Below are 16,221 nucleotides of genomic sequence, written 5' to 3'. Positions count from 1 at the left end.
AATGCATTGTTTTCAGCCATCTAGTTTGTGGTATTTTGTTTCAGAAGCCCTAGGAAACTAGTGTAATGTCCTATTGAGGTGCTGTCTCACAGTGGTTATGCAGGCAGGACTGGTAGATGGGCAGCCATGACAGGGCAGGCTTTACCCAGCTGCACAGGGACCCATGCATCCACCCATCCTTCCATTCTCACATTTCACTCATTCATTCTCTGAGCATGAATTAAACACCTACGGAGCCCTGGTGCTGTAGTGGTTACAAGCTAACCAAAAATTCGGCAGTTGGAATTCACCAGCGACTCCTTGAAAAGCCTATGGGACAGTTCTACTCTGTCCTATAGGATTGCTATGTGTTGTAATCCACTCAACAGCAACAGGTTTGGGTTTTTTTTTGTGTGCGTGTGTGTGTCCCTGCCAAGCACTAGGCCCTCCACAGTAAAAAGACCTGATGGACAGACACATGTATGCCAGGTCACATTGGGAGATATCGTCTTAGGCAACAGAAGAACATTTACTAGTGCATGGAAGCTAGAGCAAGCATGAAACCTTCATGACATTGTAAGTGGTTCAGTGAGGCTAGGACATGGAGCGTGGGCTGAAGAGAGAAGAGTGCAAGAGAAGATGGTAGAAGGTGGCAGAGGCCAGGTCACAAAGGTCTCTATGGGTCCTATACAGTTTACACTTTATTCTGATGACACAAATAAGCCAACGAGGGGCTTCAAGCAAAAGATGTGTTTGATACAGACTTTAACAAAAATAATTTTGCAGCTGCTTCTACTATAGTGTGGAGACTGGACTAGATAGGCCCACACTGAGTACAGTACACTCAGAAAGGAGAATGAATGGGATTTGATACCTCATTAGATGTAGGAAGAAAAGGAAAGGGAGGGTTCAGGGATTACGTCCAAGTTTCTGGCCTGGATGAGAATGAGGAGTGCCAGAGTGGAGCAATAATGACAATAAACGAAAACACTGTGTGTGCCCAGGATGTGTAGGCACTTACAGAAGGTGAGTGCTGGTGCCCAGGGGGGAAGTGGGTTATCTCAGTGATAGTCTTGGCTCCTACACTGCAAACACTGCTGCTTCTTTTACATGCATTCCTCAGGCCTTTCTCCAACTCAACATCTTGCTCAACTAAAAAAAAAAAAATCTTGCTCAACTAGTAAGGATTTATTTAATGAACATCCAAAAAGTTTAAACATTCTTTCCAGATATAAAATACTAAAAGAATCCCATTTGCTGACAAATAGAGCAATTTCTACAAGTATTTTTAGGAATGTGTGATTCTATATTGTCTTAGGCTGGGTTCTTTAAAGAAACATAAATATGTACATAAACCAAAAGTAAACTTGTTGCCATCAAGTTGATTCTGACTCATAGCGACCATGTAGAACGGAGTACAACTGCCCCATAGAATTTCCAAGGAGTAGTTGGTGGATTTGAACTGCCTATCTTTTGGTTCGCAGCCACGCTCTTAACCACCGCACCACCAGGGCTTACATGTGTATATATTGTTCTTGCTGTAAGGTGCCGTCCAGTTGGTTCTAACGCATAGTGACCCTGTGTACAACAGAACGCAACACTGCCTGATCCTGTGCTGTCTTCACAATCATTGTTATATATATATATATATAACCCACTGCCGTCGAGTCGATTCCGACTCATACCCTATGTATATATGTTTTTATTGTGCTTTAAGTGAAAGTTCACAAATCGTGTCAGTCTACCATACAAAAACTTATATACACCCCTCTATACACTCCTAAATGCTCTCCCCGTAATGAGACAGCACACTCCCTCCCTCCACTCTCTATTTTCATGTCCATTCAGCCAGCTTCTGACCACTTCTGCCCTCACATCTCCCCTCCAGACAGGAGATGCCAACATAGTCGCATGCATCCAAGAATCCCACTCCTCACCAGTATCATCTTCCATCCCACAGTCCAGTCCAATCCCTGAACATCTGGCTTTGGGAATGGTTCCTGTCTCAAGCTAACAAAAGGTCTGGGGACTATGACCTCCGGGGTCCTTCTAGTCTCAGTCAGACCATTGGCTCTGGTCTTTTTATGAGAGTTTGGGGTCTGCAAACCTACATTTTCCTGCTCCCTCAGGGGTTCTCTGTTGTGTTTCCTGTCAGGGCAGTCATGGGATGTAGCCAGGCACCACTTAGTTCTTCCAGTCTCAGGCTGATGTAGTCTCTGGGCTCATAATTACTTTGTGTCCTCGGTGTTCTTCATTCTCCTTTGCTTCAGGTGGGTTGAGACCCATTTATGCATCTTAGATGGCAGTTTGCTACCTTTTAAGACCCCAGAAGCCACTGTCCAAAGTGGAATGCAGAATGTTTTCTTAATAGATTTTATAATGCCAATTGACTTAGATGTCCCCTGAAGCCATGGTCCCAAGCCCCTGCCCCTGCTACACTGGCCTTTGAAGCTTTCAGTTTATTCAGGAAACTTCTTTGCTTTTAGTTTAGTCCAGTTGTGCTGATCTCTCCTGTATTATGTGTTGTCTTTTCCTTCACCTAAAATAATTCTAATCTACTATCTAATTAGTAAGAACCCCTCTCCCTCCTTCTCTCCCTCTCTCCCTGCTCTCATAACCAGCAAAGAATATTTTCTTCTCTGTTTAAACTATCTCTCCAGTTATTACAATAGCGGTTTTATACAATATTTGCCCTTTTGCAACCGACTAATTTCACTCAGCATAATGCCTTCCAGATTCCTCCATGTTATGAAATGTTTCACAGATTCATCATTGTTCTTTATCGATATGTAGTATTCCATTGTGTGGATATATCATTTAGCCATTCTTCTGTTGATGAGTACCTTGGTTGCTTCCATCTTTTTGCAATTGTAAACAGTGCTGCAATGAACATGGTTGTGCATACATCTGTTCGTGTAAAGGCTCTTAATTCTCTAGGACACATTCCAAGGAGTGGGATAACTGGATCGTACGATAATTCTATGTCAGGTTTTTTAAGCAAGCGTGCCAAATCGATTTCCAAAGTGGTTGTATCATTTTAAGTTCCCATCAGTGGTGTATAAGTGTTCCAGTCTCTCCACAACCTCTTCAGCATCTATTATTTTGTGTTTTTTGGATTAATGCTAGCCTTGCTGGAGTGAGATGGAATCTAATTTTAGTTTTGACTGGCATTTCTCTAATGGCTAATGAACATTGCAAAGAATGGGAATTCCGGAACGCTTAATTGTGCTCATGAGGAACATTTACATAGACCAAGAGGCAGTTGTTCAGACAGAACAAGGGGATACTGATTGGTTTAAAGTCAGGAAAGGTGTGCGTCAGGGTTGTATTCGTTCACCATACCTATTCAATCTGTATGCTGAGCAAATAATATGAGCAGTTGGACTACATGAAGAAGAGGAAGACTCATTAACAAACTGAGTTATGCAGATGACACAACGTTGCTTGCTGAAAGTGAAGAGGACTTGAAGCACTTAATAAGGAAGATCAAAGACCACAGCCTTCAGTATGGATTACACCTCAACATAAAACAAAAATCCTCACAACTGGACCAATGAGCAACATCATGATAAACGGAGAAAAGATTGAAGTTGTCAAGGATTTCATTTTACTTGGATCCACAATCAAGAGCCATGGAAGCATCAGTCAAGAACTCAAACAACGCATTGCACTGGGTGAATCTGTTGCAAAGGACTTCTTTAAAGAGCTGAAAAGCAAAGATATCATCTTGAAGACTAGGGTGCACCTGACACAAGCCATGGTATTTTCAATCGCAGCTTATACATATGAAACCTGGACAACGAATAAGGAAGACCGAAGAAGAATTGATGCCTTTGAATTGTGGTATTGGCCAAGAATATTGAATATACCATGGACTGCCAAAAGAATGAAGAAATCTGTCTTAGAAGAAGTACAACCAGAATGCTCCTTAGAAGCAAGGATGGTGAGACTGCTTCTTACATACTTTGGACATGTCAGAAGGGATCAGTCCCTGGAGAAGGACATCATGCTTAGCAGAGTACAGGGTCAGTGGAAAAAAGGAAGACCCTCAACAAGGTGGATTGACACAGTGTCTGCAACAATGTGCTCAAGCATAACAATGATTGTAAGGGTGGCTCAGGACCGGGCAGTGTTTCGTTCTGTTGTGCATAGGGTCTCTACGAGTCGGAAGCGACACGATGGCACCTAACAACAACAATAACAACGGCTAATGATCGTGAGCATTTCCTCATGTATCTGTTAGCTGCCTGAATGTCTTCTTTAGCGAAGTGCCTGTTCATATCCTTTGCCCATTTTCTAATTGGGTTATTTGTCTTTTTGTAGTTGAGTTATTGCAGTATCATGTAGATTTTAGAGATCAGACGCTGATCAGAAATGTCATTGCTAAAAACTTTTTCCCGGCCTGTAGGTAATCTTTTTACTTTTTTGGTGAAGTCTTTGGATGAGCATAGGTGTTTGATTTTTAGGTGCTCCAATTTATCTACTTTCTCTCCTGCATTGTTAGTAAATGTTTTGTACACTGTTTATGCCATGTATGAGGGCTCCTAGCATTGTCCCTATTTTTTCTTCCATGATATTTATCGTTTTAGATTTTGATTGATTTTGAGTTAGTTTTTATACATGGTGTGAGGTATTGGTCTTGTTTCATTTTCTTGTAGATGGATATTCAGTTATGCCAGCACCATTTGTTAAAGAGACTATCTTTTCCCCATTTAACAGACTTTGGGCCTTTGTCAAATGTCGGCTGCTCATATGTGCCTGGATTCATGTCTGGATTCTCAATAGTGTCCCATTGGTCTATGTATCTGTTGTACCAATACCAGTCTGTTTTGACTACTTTGGTGGTATAATAGGTTCTAAGATCAGATAGTGTGAGGCCTCCCACTTTGTTCTTCTTTTTCAGTAATGCTTTACTTATCTGGGGCCTCTTTCCCTTCCATATGAAGTTGGCGATTTGTTTCTCCATCTCATCAAAAAATGTCATTGGAATTTGAATCAGAATTGCATTGTATCTATATAACGCTTTTGGTAGAATAGACATTTTACAATGTTAAGTCCTCCTATCCATGAGCAAGGTATGTTTTTCCACTTTTGTTGGTCACTTTTGGTTTCTTGCAGTAGTGTCGTGTAGTTTTCCTGGTATAGGTCTTTTACATCTCGGTAAGATTTATTCCTAAGTATTTTATCTTCTTGGGGGATACTGTAAATGCTATTGATTTGGTCATTTCCTGCTTGATGTTCTTTTTGTTGGTGTAGAGGAATCCAAATGATTTATGTATGTTTATTTTGTATCCTGATACGCTGCTGAACCCTTCTGTTAGTTTCAGTAGTTTTCTTGAGGATTTTCTGTGTATAAGATCATGTCATCTGCAAATCTAGATACTTTTACTTCTTCCTTACCAATCTGGATGTCCTTTATTCTTTTTCGATCCTATTTGCTCTGCCTAGGACCTCCAGCACAATGTTGAATAGAGTGGTGATAAAGGGCATCCTTGTCTGGTTCCCGGCCTCAAGGGGAATGCTTACAGACTCTCTCCATTTAGGATGATGTTGGCTGTTGGCTTTCTATAAATGCCATTTATTATGCTGAGGAATTTTCCTTCTATTCCTGTTTTGCTGAGAGTTTTTATCATGAATGGGTGTTGAAGTTTGTCAAATGCCTTTTCTGCACTAATTGATAAAATCATGTGGCTCTTGTCTTTTGTTTTATTTATATGATGGATTACATTGTTTTTCTAATGTTGAACCATCACTGCATACCTGGTATGAATCCCACTTGGTCATGGTGAATTATTTTTTTGATATGTTGTTGAATTCTATTGGCTAGAATTTTGTTGAGGATTTTTCCATCTAAGTTCATGAAGGATATAGTCTGTAATTTTCTTTTTTTGTGATGTCTTTACCTGGTTTAGGTATCAGGGATATGCTGGCTTCATAGAATGAGTTTGTGAGTATTCCATCCTTTTCTATGCTCTGAAATATCTTTAGTAGTAGTGGTGTTAACTCTTCTCTGAAAGCTTGGTAGAACTCTGCAGTGAAGCTGTCTGGGCCAGGATTTTTTTTTTGTTGGGAGTTTTTTTTAATTACCTTTTCAATCTCTTTCATTATGGGTCTATTTAGTTGTTCTACCTGTGTTTGTGTTAGTTTGGTTAGGTAGTGTTTTTCTAGAAATTCACCCATTTCTTCTAGGTTATGAAATTTGTTAGAGTGTATTTTTTCTCAGTGATCTGATATGATTCGTTTAATTTCAGTTGGGTCTGTTGTGATATCGCCCATCTCATTTCTTATTTGGGTTATTTGCTTCCTCTTTTTTTTCTTTTGTCAGTTTGGACAATGGTTTATTAATTTTTTCAGAGAACCAGCTTTTGGTCTTGTTAACTCTTTCAATTGTTCCTCTGTTCTCCATTTCATTTAATCTGCTCTAATTTTTATTATTTGCTTTCTTCTGGTGCCTGAGGGTTTCTTTTGTTGCTCTCTTTCTATTCGTTCAAGTTGTAGGGATAATTCTTTGATTTTGGCCCTTCTTCTTTTTGGATGTGTGCATTTATTGATATAAATTGACCTCTGAGCACTGCTTTTGCTGTGTCCCAAAGGTTCTGATAGGAAGTGTTTTCATTCTCATTGGATTCTATGAATTTCTTTGTTCCATTCTTAATGTCTTCTATAACCCAGTCATTTTTGAGCAGGGTATTGTTCAGTTTCCATGTGTTTGATTTCTTATCCCTACTTTTTCTGTTATCGATTTCGACTTTTACGGCCTTATGGTCAGAGAAGATGCTTTGTACTATTTCAACATTTTGGATTCTGCTAAGGCTTGATTTATGACCTAATATGTGGTCTATTCAAGAGAATGTTCCATGTGCACTAGGAAAGAAAGTACACTTGGCTGCTGTTGGGTGGAGCATTCTGTATATGTCTGTGAGGTAAAGTGGGTTGATTGTGGCGTTTAGATCTTCTGTGTCTTTATTGAGCTTCTTTCTTTTTGTCCTCTCCTTCACTGAAAGTGGTGTGTTAAAGTCTCCTACTATACTTGTGGAGCTGTCTATCTCACTTTTCAATGCTGATAGAGTTTGTTTTATGTATCTTCCAGCCCTGTCATTGGGTACATAAATATTTAATATGGTTATATGCTCCTGGTATATTGTCCCTTTAATCATTGTATACTGTTCTTCCTTTTCCTTTGTAGTGGATTTAACTTTAAAGTCTGTTTTGTCAGAAATTAATACTGCCACTCCTGCTCTTTTTTGATTGTTGTTTGCTTGATACATTTTTTTCCACCCTTTGAGTTTTAGTTTGTTTGTATCTTTAAGTCTAAGACGTGTCTCTTGTAGGCAGCATATAGATGGATCATGTTTTTTTAATCCATTCTCCCACTCTCTGTCTCTTTATTGGTGCATTTAGTCCATTTACTTTCAGTATAATTATGGATAGGTATGAGTTTAGTGCTGTCATTTGGATGTCTTTTTTTTGTGTGTTGTTGACAGTTTCTTTTTCCCACTTAATTTTTTGTGCTGAGTAGTTGATCTTTATATATTGTCTTTTCCTCTTATTCATTGTTGTTATTTTGTTTCTGCTGAGTATTTTTTTCTTGTATTTTATTTTGATGAGTAGGATAGTTAGTCTCCTTTGTGGCTACCTCAATATTTCCCCTGTTTTTCTAAGTTTAAACCTAACTCTTAGATCTTTATATCTCCTTGTATTCCTCTCCCTATGAAATATCTATGACTACATTTCTTAGTCCCTCTTTGTTTTTTTAATGTTGTCCTTTTTTGCATAATAACATCACTGTTTTCTTGGTTTGAGCATTTTTTATCTTGATTTATTTTTGTGATTTCCCTGTCTGGGTTGACATCTGATTGCTCTGTCCAGTGTTCTAGTCTTGGGTTGATACACGATATTATTGATCTTCTAACCAAAGAACTCCCTTTAGTATTTCTTGCAGTTTTGTTTTCGCTTTTAGGAATTCCCTAAATTTCTGTTTATCTGGAAATGTCCTAATTTAACCTTCATATCTGAGAGACAGTTTTGCTGGATATGTGATTCTTGGTTGACAACTTTTTTCCACTAATGCTTTATATAAATCATTCCATTGCCTTCTTGCCTGCATGGTTTCTGCCAAGTAGTCCAAGCTTATTCTTATTGACTGTCCTTTGTAGGTGACTTTTTGTTTATCCCTAGCTGCTCTTAAAACTCTCTGTTTATCTTTGGTTTTGGCAAGTTTGATTATAATATGTCTTGATGACTTTCTTTTAAAATCTACCTTATGTGGAGTTTGATGAGCATCTTGGGTGGATATCTTTTCATCTTTCACAATATCAGGGAAGTTTTCTGCCAATAAATCTTCAACAATTCTCTCTGTATTTTATGTTATCCCTCCCTGTTCTGGTGCTCCAATCACTTGTAGGTTATTTCTCTTGATAGAGTCCCACATGATTCTTAAGTTTTCTGCATTTTTTAAAAATTCTTTTGGTTTTTCTTCAAATATATTGGTGTCAAGTGCCTTATCTTCAAGCTCACCAATTCTGACTTCCACTTGCTCAGTTCTGCTCCTCTGACTTGCTGTTGTCTAATTCTTATTGTTAATCTTCTGAATTTATGATTGCTGTCTCTTTATGGATTCTTGCAGCTTATTAAATGTTTCAATTTCTACAACTACTTTATCTGTGTGTTCCTTGGCTTGTTCTGCGTAATGCCTGATCTCCTTCCTAATATCATTCCTGATGTATTGAAGAGTTCTGTATATTAATCTTTTGAATTCAGCCTTCAGTAATTCCAGGAAGACACCTTCATCCAGAAGATCTGGTGATTCTTTGTTTTGAGAGCTTGCTCAGGTGACCATGGTCTGTTTTTTTTCGTGACTTGATACTGACTGTTGTTTCTGACTGTTGTATTAGTTTATTTTATGTTTCCTTACTGTATCCTAGCTTCTTGCTTTGTTTTGTTTTGACATGCCCAGATGGGTTGCTTGAGCGAGCTAGCTTGATTATTTTCACCTTTGAAACTCTGACATACTGTCACCAGATGGCTAGAGCTGTTATCAGATATATCAGCCTAGGAGTCCATTCACTTTTCTTGTATGAATTTAGGTCAGGTGTCCAGGTAGCTGATCATCAAGTATTTGGTACAGGCTCTGTCCTACAGTCTTAAAGGGGGAGGGGTGATTGGTGTAGGCACCGGTATCTGATTGCAACAGGGGACCATGCTCTGAACAAGGCAGGGGGCTGAAAACTGTCCCTCAAGTGTCTGTGAGGAAAACACATCCCTGGTCCCTAGAGTGTACAGGTGGGTGGGTTCTGCAGGTGGACCATGGGCACCCAATGCTTTGGGTTGTAAGGACTGGGAGGTACCAGCTATCCTTGGACCCCCTTTGTGGGTGGCTCGGTGACCTGAGTGGAGCCACCAGTCTTTAGGCCCCTGACGTTGGTAGCCAAGGACCCTGTTTAATAGGCAAAGCAGTGTCAAATACCAAAACACCCACCTCTCCTCCACACAGCTGAAATGGTTGGAGTCTGCCAACAAGGGCCTGCTCTCCTGAAATAGGCCCACACAGGTCCATGCTGGGGCAGGGGGGAGGAATTCAAAGTCCACAGACTGTTTATGCCTGGGCAAGAGCCACTTCTGTCCTGAGCTCCCCCAATTAGTGGAGAAGGCAAATTATGTTTTCCCCCAGTTGTGAGTTTATTGCTTCTCCAAGGCCAGGAGGATGGCTCAGGATGCTCAACAGGATCTATATAAGGCCCAGGGAAATCAACAGCCACTGAATCTGGCTTGGGGGAGGGGGCCATGGTAAAATATATGCAAGTACTTAGCTTTTGCCAAGAGCTCTGTTATTCTCTGGTTCCGGAGGTGTGGGTAGGCTGTGCAGCTGGCTGCCTCCCCCTGAGGAAACGGTGGATGAATGCTACTACCTGTCCGCCACAGCTGCTCCCAGGAATGGTGCCTGAGGGATCCTGGCAATTCAGGTCTGGTAACTCCTCTCCACTTCTGAACTGTCCCCCCCTCCCCCTGCTGCTCAGTCCATTTTCTAACTTTGCCTTTGATGTTCAGGGCTCCTAGCTTGTCATAAATGTAATCGTTTCACTTGTTTGTTCGGGTCTTTGTTGTAAGTGGGATTGCCGAAGTGTCTGGCTGTTCCACCACCTCGGCCCCGCCTCCTCTTCCTTGTTATATTTGAGCCCATTGTTGCAGCCAATGTGTGTGTGTATGTGTGTATATGTACATATATATCTATGTATTTTTCTTCTTGTTTTAGGTGCTGTTGAGTCAGTTCCAACTCATAGTGAACCTATGTACAACAGAACGAAACACTGCCTGGCCCTGCACCATCCTCATGATCATCGTTATGCTTGAGCCCATTGTTGCAGCCACTGTGTTAATTCATCTCATTGAGGCTCTTCTTCCTTTTTGTTGACCCTCTACTTTACCAAGCATGATGTCCTTCTCTAGGGGGCAATCCCTCCTGATAACATGTCCAAAGTAGGTCTAAATAACATTCTGGTTGTACTTCTTCCAATACAGATTTGTTCATTCTTTTGGCAGTCCATGGTATATTCAATATTCTTTGCCCACACCATAATCCAAAGCCATCAATTCTTCGGTCTTCCTTATTCCTTGTCCAGCTTTCACATGCCTATGAGGTGATTGAAAACACCATGGCTTGGGTCAGGCACACCTCAGTTCTTAAAGTGATGTCTTTGCTTTTTAACACTTTAAAGAGATCTTTTGTAGCAGATTTGCCCAATGCAGTGCATAGTCTGATTTCTTGTCTGCTGCTTCCATGGGTGTTGATTGTGGATCCAGGTAAAACGAAGTCCTTGACAACTTCAGTCTTTTCTCAGTTTGTCATGATTTTGTTTATTGGTCCAGTAGTAAGGATTTTTGTTTTCTTTATGTTGATGTATAATCAGTACCCAAGGCTTAGTCTTTGATCTTCATCAATAAGTGCTTCAAGTCCTCTTCACTTTCAGTAAGCAAGGTTATGTCATCTGCGTATTGCAGGTTGCTTGGTTCTCCATCATATAGTTCAGCTTCTTGGGTTATTTGCTCAACATACAGATCAAATAAGTACGCTGAAAGGATATAACCCTGATGCACACATTTCTTGACAGTCTTAGAGGGGCAGGGGTGATTGGTTTAGGTACCGGTATCTGGTTGCAGCAGGGGATCACGCTTTGAACAAGGCAGGGGGCTGAGAGCCATCCCCCAAATGTCTGTGAGGAAAGCACATCCCTGGTCCCTGAGCCATATGAATAGAGAGCTTTATATCAAGGAAATGGCTCACATGGTTGTAGATGATGGCAAGCCCAAGTTTGTGGGTCAAGTGTCAGCCTGGAGGCTTCTTCTGACTCATGTAGCTACAGGGGTTGATGAACCCAAGACCAGTAGGTCAAAGGGCAGGCTGCTGGCTCATGGGCTGTGGAGGCTGATGAATCCAAGATCAGCAGGTAAGACAGCAGGCCACTGGCTCACAGGCTGCAGAGGTTGACAAATCCCAAGATTGGCAGGCAATACAGCAGGGCGTTGGCTCAGGTCCCAAGAACCAGAAATATGATGACAAGCCAAATGCAGAATTCAGAGTGAGCAAAAGCCAGGGAGCTTTGCTGGAACATCTATGTATATTGGATGCAGGCCACACTCCCAAGGAAACTTCCGTTACAACTGATTGGCTGATCACATCTGATCACATCATGGAGGTGATTAGATTATTTCACAAAATGGAGGAAAACTACATCATTACATAACTGCCAAACCACTGAGAATAATGGCCCAGCCATTGACACACAACTTCCATCATCACAGTCTGCCCCTTGTCCACTTGGCACCTGTACACACCTCCTTAAACCATAAATAATCTCTAAATAAAGACAATTACAAAGTCATACTTGCACCTAACATGATACAGCTAACGTGTACAACTTAAAATGTATTAATCCCATTTACATTTAAATTTTATAATTGAACAAAACAAAAATATTTGATGCATACATACAGGGAATGAATACTAATAACAATTACAGTCCTCATTTCTGCAACTGGTCACGTGGCTGTAACTGATATTTAGAACTACCTTCTTCTACCAGCTATTCCATATTCCCTTTGCTTTCAGCAAGCACCTCAGCTGGGCATACTGCTTTGCCTTGTGGGGTGACCCAAACCTTCATTCCTGAAGGGTCTGAGCCATTAGTAGTCATGTCAGAATTGGGTTGCTGTAGTTTTCCATTGACTTTGATCACATGGGATGGTACTATTAAGAGATGTCCTAAGGGATCTCCTGTATTCCAGATATACTCTTCTTTGCCTCCATTATGTAAGATCAATCAAATTTCCCCTTGATAATCGGGATCATTCACACCTGCCAATACAATAACTCCCTTCTTTGCCTGTTGATCCACAGGCATGAGGAGCCCAAAGTGGCCAGGTGGCATCCTTAACTTCCAGTTCAATGGATCAGTGTTGTGTCCCCTGGTGGTGCATTCCTCCCTTTGGAACTAACACCTCTAGACCTGTAGAGCATAGGGTTGCAGGGATCGGAATCAAAAATTTTGTGAGTGGGTCACTAGGGGTAATAGCAAGTGATGCTACTCCCATTTCCACCCCTTGATTCCTGGACCCACAAATCCTGGCTTTGGGAGAAAAAAAAACATTTATTGGATGCTGGTTTAGAGCATACACAGCCTCCTGAAAACATTGCCCCTATGTTGCAAGGTATTGCCACCAGCTGGTGCCACATTGTGCCTTTAAAAGGCCATTCCACCATTCTATCAAGGCAGCTGCTTCAGGATTATGGGGAACATGATAACCAGTGAAATCCATGAATATGGGCCCATTGCTGCACTTCACTTCCTGTGAACTGAGCCCCTTGGCCTGAGGTGATGCTGTGTGGGATACCATGACTGTGGATACGGCATTCTTAAGTCCACAGATGTTAGTTTTGGCAGAAGCACTGCATGCAGAAAAGGCAAATTATATCCAGAGTAAGCGGATATTCCAGTATGAACAAAATCCTGCCCTTTCCATGATAGAAACGGTCCAATATAATCAACCTGTCACCAGTTTGCTGACTGACCACCTTGAGGAATGGTGCCATGTCTAGGACTCAGTGTTTGCTTCTGCTGCTGGCAGATTGGGAATTCACCGGTGGCTGCAGATAAGTTAGCCTTGGTGAATGAAAGTCCGTGTTGCTGAGCCCATGCATAACCTTCATTCCTGCCACCATGGCCACTTTGTTCGTGAGCCCATTGGGCAATGACAGGTATGGCTGGGGAAAGAGGATGGCTGGTTTCCACAGAACGTGTCATCCTATCCACATGACTGTTTAAGTCCTCTGCTGCCAAAGTCACCCTTTGATTAGCACTCACATGAAGCAAAAAATATCTTCATTTCTTTGGCCCATTCAGAGAGGACTATGCATATACCTCTTTCCCATACCTCCTTGTGACCAATTTTCCAATAATGTTCCTTCCCAGTCCCTCACCATCCAGCCAAACCACTGGCCATAGCCCATGAATCACACATGTGGCCATTTCTTCTTCCAAGAAAAGTGAACAACTAGGTTCTCTGCTCAAAGTTTTGCCTGTTAGGAGGATTTCCCTTCACTGCTGTCCTTCAGGGTGGTCCAAGAAAAAGGCTGTAGTGCTGCTACTGTCGACTTTCAAATAGCGCCTGCATATCACACAGAACCATCCATAAACCAGGTACAAATTTTCACTTTCTCAGTCAACTGATCATGAGGAACTCCCCAAGAGACCATAGGTGCACAGTGGGAGAGGGCAGGTAATGCAACAGGAATGGAGACCATGGGCTTTTGAGCCTCATGCAACTTGTGCCTTCAGGTCCTGTTTGGACCCAATCTCTTATATACCACTTCCATTTAATGACGGAGTGCTGCTGTGCGTGTCCCGCTATATGGCTCTGTAGGTCAGAAAACACCCAGTTCATGGTGGACAGCTCAGGCTGCATGGTGACTTGGTGGCCCATGGTTAAGTGTTCAGTCTCTACTAAGGCCCAGTGACAAACTGAAATCTGTTTCTGAAAAGGAGATGCAGAGGATGGCAGGACTTTGTCCCAAAATCCTAAGAATCTGCACTGTGATTCACCAATAGTGGCCTGCCAAAGACTCTAAACAGCATCTCTAACTGCCCTGATACTCTAAGCACCATTGAATCAGCCAGACCATATGGCCAAGTGGCAGAGCCTGAAGCTGTTGCAAAGCTTTCTCTTATTCTGGGCCACACTCAAAACTAGCAGCTTTTCAAGTCACTTGATAAATAGGCTAAGTATCACACCCAAATGAAGGATATGTTCCTCCAAAGTCCAAAGAAGCCCACTATGCATTGTGCCTCAATTTTAGTTGTGGGAGGAGCCAGATGCAATAACTTACCCTTCACTTTAGAAGGAGTATCTCAACATGTCTCACTCCGTTGGACCCCTAGAAATTTCACTGAGGTGGAAGGCACCTGAATTTTTGTGTGATTAATTTCTTACCGTTTTTTTAGCACACAAATCCTTTCCCTATAAGTACAGAGTCATTGACACTCCTCCCTTACTAGGTCTAATCAGGATAATGTCATCAGTGTAATGGACTAGTGTGATATCTTGTGGAAGGGAAAGGTAACCAAGGTCCTTACAGACCAAATTATGACATAGAGTTGGAGAATTGATATAACTCTGAGGTAGGATACTGAAGGTTATCAATGGCCTTGCCAGGTGAAGGCAAAGTGCTTCTTGTGGGCCTTCAAAGCCAGAATTGAGAAAAAGACATTGGCTAGATCAATACCAGGTATCAGGAGGTGTATTAGTTTGCTCAAGAAATGAAACCACACCTGGAACAACAGCTGCGATTGGAGTCACCACATCTATTCCAATTATGCATTCTGGAACTAGGGAAATCACTACAGGTTGGGTTCAGGAGCTCACTGCACCCACTGTGAGACAAACCTGAGCTAAGACCCCATTAAAAACTTTACCTCCATATGGGCCAGTGTGACTTTTTGAGTTTCTTGGAATTAATGTTATTTCAGAGCCAGTATCCAGTAATACCCAAAAAGCCTTATTATTTCATTTTCCCAATGAAAAGTCACTCTCATAAAAGACCATAGATACCTTTGTTGAAGGCTGGGAGAAAGATTAACAGTATACATTTTTGGCAGTGTAGTGGGTCCTTCCTCAAGGGGGCCCAGGATCCCCTTCATTCAATGGGTTGAAGGCCTTCAAACTCTCTAAGTCTGGGAACTGATTGAGGGGCTGTGACTCTTTATTCCAGCAATTCAAGTTAGACTGCCGTTCACTTGACTTAGAATTTTTTTGCTTCTACAGATCAAGTAAATATCTAGTAGATTTCCTATCTATTTCACTACTAGGAACACCATGACTAAGTAGCCAACACCATAATTCTGTATGAGTCAGGATATTCTGATTACTGCTTTGACTCTCCATTATGGTAACAAGCCCACCTTGTTTTTGTCAATTGAGTGCTGCCACTTGGCTCCTACCACCAAGAGTTCCAATCAGCCCCATTGTAGTTAGGTGTCTTAATTCAGTTAGGACAGTTCGCACAAACAAATCTGACTTACATAAAATAGCAATCACAGCAGCCTTCAAGGCCTCCTTCACAAATTTATTCCTCACCATTGTGGTAAACGATGTGTCCTTTGGTACTCCATGTGTGGATCTGTGGGTCTAACCTGATAAATCCACTCTAACATGCCAATTTTCCTAAGCCTTTGGATACTTTCTTCTACAGTATACCAAGGCAAGTCTGGTACTTCAACTTGATTTAGTGTAGGCCAGCTTGTAATCCATGCTTCAGCAACCCAACCAAATAAACTATTAGATCCTTTCCCGACCTCTGGAACTGAAACATTGAATCTGTGCTTAGTGGGCCCATATCAATAAACTCAAACTGATCCATCTTTACATTCCTTGCACCATTATCCCACACCCTTAATAGCCATTCCCACACATATTCCCCAGGTTTCTGTTTGTACATATTAGAAAAGTTAAGCAGTTCTTTTAGAGTGTAGTTTACCTCCTCCTGGGTCACACTTTGTACTTTTGGGGCTCACTGGAACTTAAGTCTAGCTGTAGGTCTAGAAGTAAAAATCAGTGGTGGGGATGTGTCCTGAGATCATTCAGCAATGTCTTGTAAGGCATCTGCCTCAGGCAATGCCCCAAGCAACGACTCACATGCTTCCCTTGGCAATGACTCAGACAAAGGCTGTCAGACACAGCGGGGTTAATCTT

The sequence above is a fragment of the Elephas maximus genome, chromosome 8 (genome assembly GCF_024166365.1).
Source record: "Elephas maximus indicus isolate mEleMax1 chromosome 8, mEleMax1 primary haplotype, whole genome shotgun sequence".
Lineage (NCBI taxonomy): Eukaryota > Metazoa > Chordata > Mammalia > Proboscidea > Elephantidae > Elephas > Elephas maximus.
This window is presented reverse-complemented; position numbering follows the sequence as displayed.